The sequence below is a fragment of the Chroicocephalus ridibundus genome, chromosome 2 (genome assembly GCF_963924245.1).
Source record: "Chroicocephalus ridibundus chromosome 2, bChrRid1.1, whole genome shotgun sequence".
Taxonomy (NCBI): domain Eukaryota; kingdom Metazoa; phylum Chordata; class Aves; order Charadriiformes; family Laridae; genus Chroicocephalus; species Chroicocephalus ridibundus.
Genome location: NC_086285.1, coordinates 63,922,706 through 63,931,739, shown reverse-complemented (window position 1 = coordinate 63,931,739; position 9,034 = coordinate 63,922,706).

Genomic DNA, 9,034 nt, shown 5'->3' with positions numbered 1-9,034 from the left:
AAACTTCTTTATCCTCCCTCTATTCAAACTCTGCTGGTAAGCGGATCAAGACTGGTGTTAGTATTAAATAACCATTTTGTTCTGACCTTGAATTTCTGACGTGTCCATTTTAAAAATCTCCAGATCCCTTGATGGTTACCAACGGTTCTTCCCCTTCATTGGGCATTGCTGGAATCGAGGTGGAAGCCCTGAAGTCCAGGCTTGTGTGTTTCCAATCATTCTCTCCATCCTTGAAGCATATTGAAAACAACGTGTAGTGCTGTAGGGATGACATTTTTGAGCACGTTCATCAAGGTGCGTTACAGTCATCTACTCCACAGGCAGGGAATGCCAGGGCCGCAGCATTATTTGGGGGGCAGCAGACAGAAAAGGGTTCCGTGGACAGAAGCAGCTGTGAGGTATGGAAGTGAGGACCGCGTGTTCTTTGCGCTTCCGAGATCCAGGTTTTCCTCACGGGGATCCAAGTTACAGGTTTCACTTCCTTAATGGAAGATACCGGCAAAGAAAGCGATTGAAGTATTTTTTAAATCCTAAATTCCTATAAAATTACGTAGTTCCACGTGTTTTCTTAAGGAAAGCTGCAGCCCCACATTACACATCATCAAATCTACGATAACATTTACGCAAGGTGTAATTGCGCTCACTTCACACTCCTTCCAGCTCCCTGCTACTCAGTTTAGCAATCGATCCAAGAGAGAAGGAACAGCTTTTGCCTCTCTCCCCCTGAAGCACACCATCACCAGAGCAGATCACTGCTGGGGGGGCTGGGAATCCACTGGGAGGGAAAGCAGAGCAGCCCCTTCCCATGACAGTTCCCACACTCCACCAAAACAAAAAAAAAAAAGACAAGAAAAGACAAGAATGTGTTTTGAAAAATGAGACTATCAGACAAGAAGCACGGAAGCCCAGCTTCCTCCCACCACCTCTGCCGCTTGCACTGGCCCTGGGGCTCACTCCGTGCCACCAAGCCGGCAGGAGACTAGTCCAGCAGCAAAAAGCAAACGATTTTCTGACAGCTTCGGGCACTGAGCAGCCCAACAAAACGTCAGATCAAGGGCAGCTGATGAAGGAGGAACACAAAGAACGACCGATCCTTTTGGTGGCGTCAAGCTGTCAGATTGTTTCCAGCCTTCTCAAACTGCTTCCTTAGTTCTTCCTCCACAACTTGGTAAGAAAAATCAGCATTTTAAAAAATAGATGTGTGGAGTATCTTGTAAGTAGATCTATAAATTGAGCATTTATACTATACAAGTTACTCTGATTAAAAAAAACAACCAACGAAACAAAAGACCTGACTACCACATTAAACAATTTCTGACCAGACACGTACCAAGTAATCACCACCACCATTAACTAATTCACACAATGAGACTCACTATTTTTTCCTTTAACTAGTCTTCTTCCCGACCCTTCCATGCCTGAATCACGTGCACTCCAGTGAGCACAATTTCCATGAATGAAAACACAATAAAAGCGACTTGGAAAAACGTGGCAATTATTACAGCGTACCGATGGTATCTGAAGTGTACTCCAGTATTTGAAGTATCAGTAGCGTCTAATAACTTAGAGTCTCTTAGTTAAAAAGAGTTTCCAGAGTATAATCCCACTATGGAGTATAAGCTGTGAAAGGGAATTTGAGTGGGGACTTTTTTCCCCCCTTTCCCCCCCTACCTTTGCTTTGCTGCTGAAATAGCAAGTCCCATTACTTGCAAAAGCCCCTGGTATTTCTTCTCCATCCCCAATGCTGACATTAGGGCTCGTGGCTACACAGTCAAGTCAAGCCTGCAAAGCAATGCAGCCGGAAACGGAATCAGAAAAAAAATAATCTTGCTCCTCTGTCTTTTTAATGTTTGATTCATTCTCCCTACTTGCCCACTCGATTGGCGTCTCCAAGGGGTATGCAAATCCCATTTTACCCCTAAAGCCCTTCCTAAAGTCCGAACCACTTCTGCCGCAAAATGTGGTCCCCGGTCTGATGACATTCCCGTCGAGATTCCAAACCTCAGAATAATTTCCCTCAGTAACACCTTCACTACCTCCCGTGCCTGGATGGTACGGCAGGGAAAAGCTTCAGGCCATCCAGAAAAAGTACCCACTAGAACCAACAAATACCGGTACCCCACTTGCCCGGGAAGCTCAGAAAAATCAATTTGCCAGTAATCCCCTGGTGTGTTTCCTTTCTTTGTTGCTCCTGGTGGGGGTCTCGGCTCACTGCGGGGATTATTCTTCTGACATATTTCACATCTGTTTACAACACTGTTTGCAATACTAGTCATTCCCACTCCCAAAGCTTACGTCTTAGTATTATCTACTAAAGCCTCCATTCCCCAATGGGTTTCTTTATGAGTTTTCTCTGAAATGTCTCTCACAAGATTCTCAGCTGATATCACACGCTGATCCTTGGCCATCCACCATCCGTTTTCATCCTCACCGGACATTAACAACTTAGCTAATTGCTCGTCCCTTCCTGTAGACTTGGCAGGCTGACTTAAATGTTGGGATCTTCCAGGCCACGTCCCCAGGATTTTCTTTTCTGCAGCTTGCCCAGCAGTCAGAGCCGCCTTTCGGTTTTCTGTAACGATGAAAGAGTGGCCAAATTGATGAGCCTTACAGTGCATCCCAGCAAGTTGTTTAGGCAATTGCGCCACTTCTAACAACTTCTTTATTAAATTTCCTTATTTAGCTGGTGTTCCTTGAGCAGACAGGAGACCTCTTTCCTTCCACAATGCTCCGTGTGCATGTAACACCCTGAAAGCACATCTCGAGTCAGTCCCTATGTTCGCAAGTTTCCCAGCTGCTATTCCCAGAGCTCTGATTAATGCAATTAATTCTGCTTTTTGTGCTGAAGTTCCTGGAGGGAGTGCTTCTGCCGCCATAACTTCTTCTTCTAGGACTGCAGCATATCCTGCCTTTCTAGTTCTGTTAGCAACAAAACCACTCCCGTCCACAAATAGATTCATTTCTGCTGAGTCTATAGGTTCATCCTTTAAATCCGCTCGACTAGAATAAACCTGTTCCATTGTTACCAGACAGTCACGTTCTAATTCTGTCTCACTCGCTAAAGGTAACAAGGTTGCTGGGTTCAGCACTGAAGTCACTTTTAATTCTACATCATCCTGTTCTAATAAAATAGCCTGATATTTCCTCATTCGGCGAGGGGACAACCAATGCCCCCCCTTTTGCTCTAAAACAGTAGCCGCCGCATGTGGTACCTGAACGACCAGCTTCTGTCCCAGGGTTAACTTCCGCGCCTCTTGCATGAGCGTTACGGTCGCTGCCACCGCCCGCAAACAAGAAGCCAACCTTGACTTACTTGGTCCAGCTGCTTGGAAAGATATCCTACCGGTCTTTTCCAGGATCCGGTCTTCTGAATCAGTACTCCCAAAGCAATACGGTGTTTCTCGTAAACAAATAACTCCAAAGGTTTTTCCAGGTTTGGCAGTCCGAGTCGCTAACAAGCCAAAATCAATGATCCACAGGCAACACCATCCGGCCATTCCCAAAAACGCTCTCAGCTCCTGTTTAGAGTTTGGTTCAGGCGTTGGACAGATTGCTTCTTTCTGCCCCATTCCCAGGCTCCGTTCTCCCTGCGTAACCGTAAAACCCAGACAAACAACGGTTTGTTGCACCACTTGAGCCGCCTTCTGAGATACTCCATATCCAGCTGCTCCTAGAAAATTCAAGGGATCAATCGTATGTTGCACACAATCAGGTTCTGTCTGTGTCCCCAGGAGAATATCGTCCACGTACTGTAACAAGGTTACTGCCACATTTTAAGCCATTGATCTCTTTCCTTTATAGTGGTCAGCAGAGTGTACGGATTAGCCACTACGGAGTAGTATTATATTCTGATTGTCGTTCCCGCAACAGTCTGTATTTAATAAACTTCTCTATCGATGGTTCAAGTCCTCTTTTTCCTTCTAATTTTACTGGATATTGTTTTTGTCTTACCGGTTGTGCATTCGGCTTTAAGTCAGTTTTTACCGGTTCTGCTGCTTTAGATCGTCCCGGCGTTCCCGCTTCCCATACGAGAGGATTCACTGCATTCATCACTCCTCCGGGACTGTAGATGTCTGCACATCTTGGTTTTCTTCCTCCAGATCTGATCCCGCTCTGCTGCATCGCCCTGATAACAGGGAGATCCTGGAGCTCTTGGGTGGAGGTGGGCAAGCTGGGCTTCGAGCCTGCAGCAGCGGCTGGGCCAGGCGAGAAGTGTTGATGGCCCCCGGCGGTTTGGGGGCATCCTTCAACTTGGTCAGGTGTTGCCAAAGCCTTTCCTGAGAAGGAGACACCAGGTTGTGGCTCGCTGTTGCCTGGACAAGCGCTCGCACCCCTGCGTGCCAAGGCTTCACGCGGGTGCAGGCCAGGGCTCTGCTTCAGCCGTGCCACGAGGGCAGAAGAGAAAGGCTTCCCTCGGGACTCTGCGTGGCTGCCCATGCCCACCCCAGCACCTCGCGCCGGCTCAGCTCCGAGCCCGGTAGTCCTTTCCCCGCCACACCGCCCGGCCCCCCCAGCACAGCCCTCGCCTCTGCTGCACCGACCGCCTCCCCAGCACGCAGCAAGTGAAGCCCCAGCCCTCGGCACCGTGCCGCTGACCGGTGCCCACCAACGCTCGGCTTTGCCTACCTCTTCTCGCCTGGACACTTGCTGGGCGCGCAGCTTGAGCGTGGTCAGGTACTGCCTGTACTCGTTGAACTCCTTCAGAGTGCAGACCACCTCTGGAGAGAGGAGGGGAGAAACCCCCAAGAACAGTCAAGCCAGCAGACTGCCTTCCCCGAAAGAGCCCCAGCCCAGCCGAGGGGAGCTGCTCCTCTGCAGGAGGGGGATCCCTGCTCCCAGGGAACCGCTTCTATCAGCCCGATGACGTCCAAACCTACTCTGCCCTCACTGGTGACCAGGCCCTGTCTCTGCAGCCTCTGCAAGTTGTCTTTGCGCTTGTGATACTCCTGCAGATACGGGTCGTGCAGGCTGTTGTACTCCGTGCGCAGCAGGTGACAGTAGGGATCTCCCAGGTCGTAAAAGCCTGAGGGCCGTTGAAGCTGTAAGAACCATGTTCCAGAGCATGAACAGGGCAGGAGAGAGCAGCACGGACGAATGCCCTCCCGAGCTCCTCACGCACACAGGGTGGCATTGCCAAACCCGTGAGGTGTAGCCTAATTCCTGGCTTACTTCCCACCCCGAGGAAACATCTCCCTACTTCGGAGACTCTCCAAGGGAGGAGAAGCCCTGTGCCTACATCCTCCTGTCTGGTGGCTATCCCCTCTTGCTGTAGGAAGACGAGGGGCTGTTTACTACGGGGGGGAGAGAGTTGTACCCACTGCTGCACCTGTGAGGAGCTCAGCGGAAATGCTGCCTACAGCCATGTCTTCTCCTCTGGCAATTCACTCTGATTGCACCAATGGGCCTGTGCTCCCCAGAGGTGCCAGGCTGTCCTTGTGGAAAGGTAAAGGGAGTTTGAAGACCTGACAGCAACGCTCTTCTCCACCCAGCTCTGGGCAGCTCTGCTATGGGCAGCTCTCCTTTCTCTCGGCACCACGGCGCCAGGAGCTTCCCTCGACTCCCCAGCCCCGTCCGATTGAAGGGCTGCAGCCCCCGCCGTAGCGCAGGTGGCCACAAGGACTTCTCCGAACGATGGGGACCCCATAAAAGGGGAGAGCTTTTCTACCCTTTCCTGCTGCCTTTACCTTTTCCCCCAGCTTTGCTCGGCACTTTGCCTACTCGCTACCCTGAGCCAACATTTCATCAAATGTTGATGAAATGCTGTCCTTTGTGGGAACTTTGCTCATTATAACGTACCAAAACACACCTCCATCCCAGAGGCTACCCGCCTCCAAGGTGCGACCACTCCTCCTTGAGCACACCAATCATAATAAAAGTATTCATGACTCAGGTCACTCAAACTCCACTTTGAAGATAAAAAATAGTATAAAAATAGCCCGAGAGAGGGGGGATATCAGGGAAGTCACCATCGTGAACAAGGCGAGGAGGACTCCATCACCGACTTCCGGGATCAGTCGACGGGCTGAGCCTTCCTTCCCCCCCACAGGGACGCCTTTGGTAAGACTTGGACTATACCGAGTGCTTCCTCGGGAAACTTAGAAATCTCTCTAGAGAATCTCTCTCCTACAGTTGTAGCCAGGCTGTACTGTTTATAACTTTGTCGTGCGTTTTGTATATTGAACAACACCTTTCTTTGCACGTGCTTTGCAGACAGTGTGTTTATCACCAGCAGTCCTGAGAACCTATAGATGTGTTGTTTAAATAAACTGCACTGTTTAAGCAGCTAGTCGTTCCGGTTTCTCACTGAACGCGACCAAAGACTCGAGAGTGGCCGTGCTAGTTCATGAGCACGACTAGGCTGAAGGTGCAGTCCACTATTAGTGTTTCCAAATCATAACAGTTTAATACATATTAAACGCGACTGGACTGCTAGTGGCGAATTGGGCATCACTCAGAACTTAAACCTGGCCGCACCTAGCCTCCCACCTCAGTGAGGAGTGTTAGAACACAAGGGGGTCTATTTTCTGCCAAAACCGCTTTGCCCCTTTCACGCAACACTCCCATATCAAAGGAGCCAACCCGCTGCGAGCTGCTCTGTCGCACCTACAGAGGATACAGAGCTAAACCAGCTTTCAGCTACCTTTTTGCCCAAGCAATTCAGTTTTAGACTTTTGGCTTCAGCAGTCCCCGGTCTGGCCCCTCTTTCAGCCTCCTCCAGGGACCCAAGAGTGGCCGCCGATGCGCTGAGGGTGAGGATGCTCATCAAGGCTGGCAGCTGGGAAAGCGGAGCAGGGAAGTATTGCTATCTGTCATCGAATTTAAAGTTAACCATGGCTCTGTAGTTAATCAAGTTTTATGTGCTGGCTCCATAGTGTGGTGGTGCAGCTCCCCATCCCTGCCATCCTTCAGGCCACTCGGTACTTGGCGTGATCTCCCTCCCAAGCTGGGCCGCAGAACGTGACACAACGGTGTAACATGAAAGAGAAGGTAGAGAGCCACAGAGCAGAGCACAGTAGTGTGCCCAGTCCCCACGGCTCCTACTGTTTGAAGATGATAACCTCAATGGATCGCTCCTGACACCGTATGGATCGTGGCCACAGGGCGAGGAGTACCAGGACCCTGAAGGCCTACCAAGCTCTGGGGGTGCGTAACCATCGTCCGAGTCGGGCCGGAGTGGAAAAGTACCTGACAAAAGTCAATTGTCTCGGATCCTGTAAGTAGGGATTCTAGTAAAGACCCTTTGAGCTCTTCTGGATCGCAGCGGGCTGTGGCCAGTAACCGCCCTGAGTTGAGGTACCTCTCAGGCTGATGCCTCGAGGCTGGGGCGGGAGAAGAACCTTCAACTGTCGCCCGTTGAGGAACGCCAATGCATTGTGAGTATTTACCCTAAATCTGAGAAAGGGAAATTTTAGCTATAGGCTAGTCTCTCTCTCTCTCACCCACCTCTCCACCTGTATGCAGTGAGATACACATTAGCTGTATGGCTGGGGATGCTCTTGTGTCCACCCATGCGTGTGCAGGACCTAAAAGCGGCACCTTTTGGCTCACTGGCATTGCCTGCTATTAAGAAATTCCCGATGGCAGACCTGTACGTGTGTGTGCTTAGATATTATTCAATTATTTTGTTTGCTCACTTTGTGAATCCCTAAGTCAGTTAATGGTTAAATGCTGCTAAAATTCAACCTCTCAATCTACCTTACATCATTAATAACTTTTGCTAAATCATAACCGTGTCAAGTATTTTCATCCGCGACACAATAGTTAAGGATGACTGTAGGTAGTTGCTAAGGCGAGGATCAAAGGGAATTGTTTGAAGGAACATCTGTAGCCTAATTATTTGGTCTACCTGGGACACTAAGACCTTAACTGAACATCTAATCAAGATGTTTCTCCCAAGAAGGCCACTTTGGCAGTGAATACCCAAGTCCAGGCGTCCTTGACGGAACCGTCTTCACGATAATACTAAAAAACACAGCCGCAGGCCAAGAAGCCCCTTGCCCAGGTGAAGACCCTTCCTCCAGGCACGAGCAGTGATTGAAGATATTAGACTGGTGTGTAAATTCCTGAGCAGCCCTTGTAACTGGGAGTGTTCTGCCTTGTCACTTTGGTGTCTAAATACACGGAGGAGACCGGCATGGGCTGTGCTTGATGTGTGGGGATCCACCGAGCACCGGGGCCTGAATAAAATGCAGAGTCTGCATCAGTGGACAAGGGAAGAGCTACGGATATCACCTATCTGGACCCCTGCAAGGCCTTTGACACGGTTCCCCACAACACCCTTCTCTCTAAGTTGGAGAGATACGCATTTGATGGGCGGACTGTTCAGTGGGTAAGGAACTGGCTGGGTGGTCGCATCCAGAGGGTGGTGGTCAATGGCTCGATGTCCAGATGGAGAGGAGTGACAAGCGGTGTCCCTCAGGGATCCGTACTGGGACCAGTGCTGTTTAATATCTTCATCAATGATTTAGACAGTGGGATCAAGTGCACCCTCAGAAAGTTTGCAGGTGACACCAAGCTGAGTGGTGCAGTCAACATGCCAGAGGGACGGGTTGTCATCCAGAGGGACCTGGACAAGCCAGAGAGGTGGGCCTGAGCGAACCTCATGAAATTCAAGAAGGCCAAGTGCAAGGTCCTGCACTTGGGTCGGGACAATCCTCCTTATCAATACAGGCTGGGGGTTGATGTGATAGAGCAGCCCTGTGGAAAAGGACTTGGGGGTGCTGGTTGATGAAAAGCTGAACATGAGCCAACGATGTGCACTTGCAGCCCAGAAGGCCAATCGCATCCTGGGCTGCATCAAAAGAAGCGTGGCCAGCAGGTCGAGAGAGGTGATTCTCCCCCTCTACTCTGCTCTCGTGAGACCCCACCTGGAGTACTGCCATTTAACCACAAAATTTAACACACCAAATGAGCGTTTAATTTCTACTCGGGGCTTTCATCAGGAAGTGAAAATCTAATCATGTATTTTCAAAGCATCTTATCAAAACTGGGGATCCCTCCCGCAACAGAGAACATGAATTTGGCTGAGCCCAGC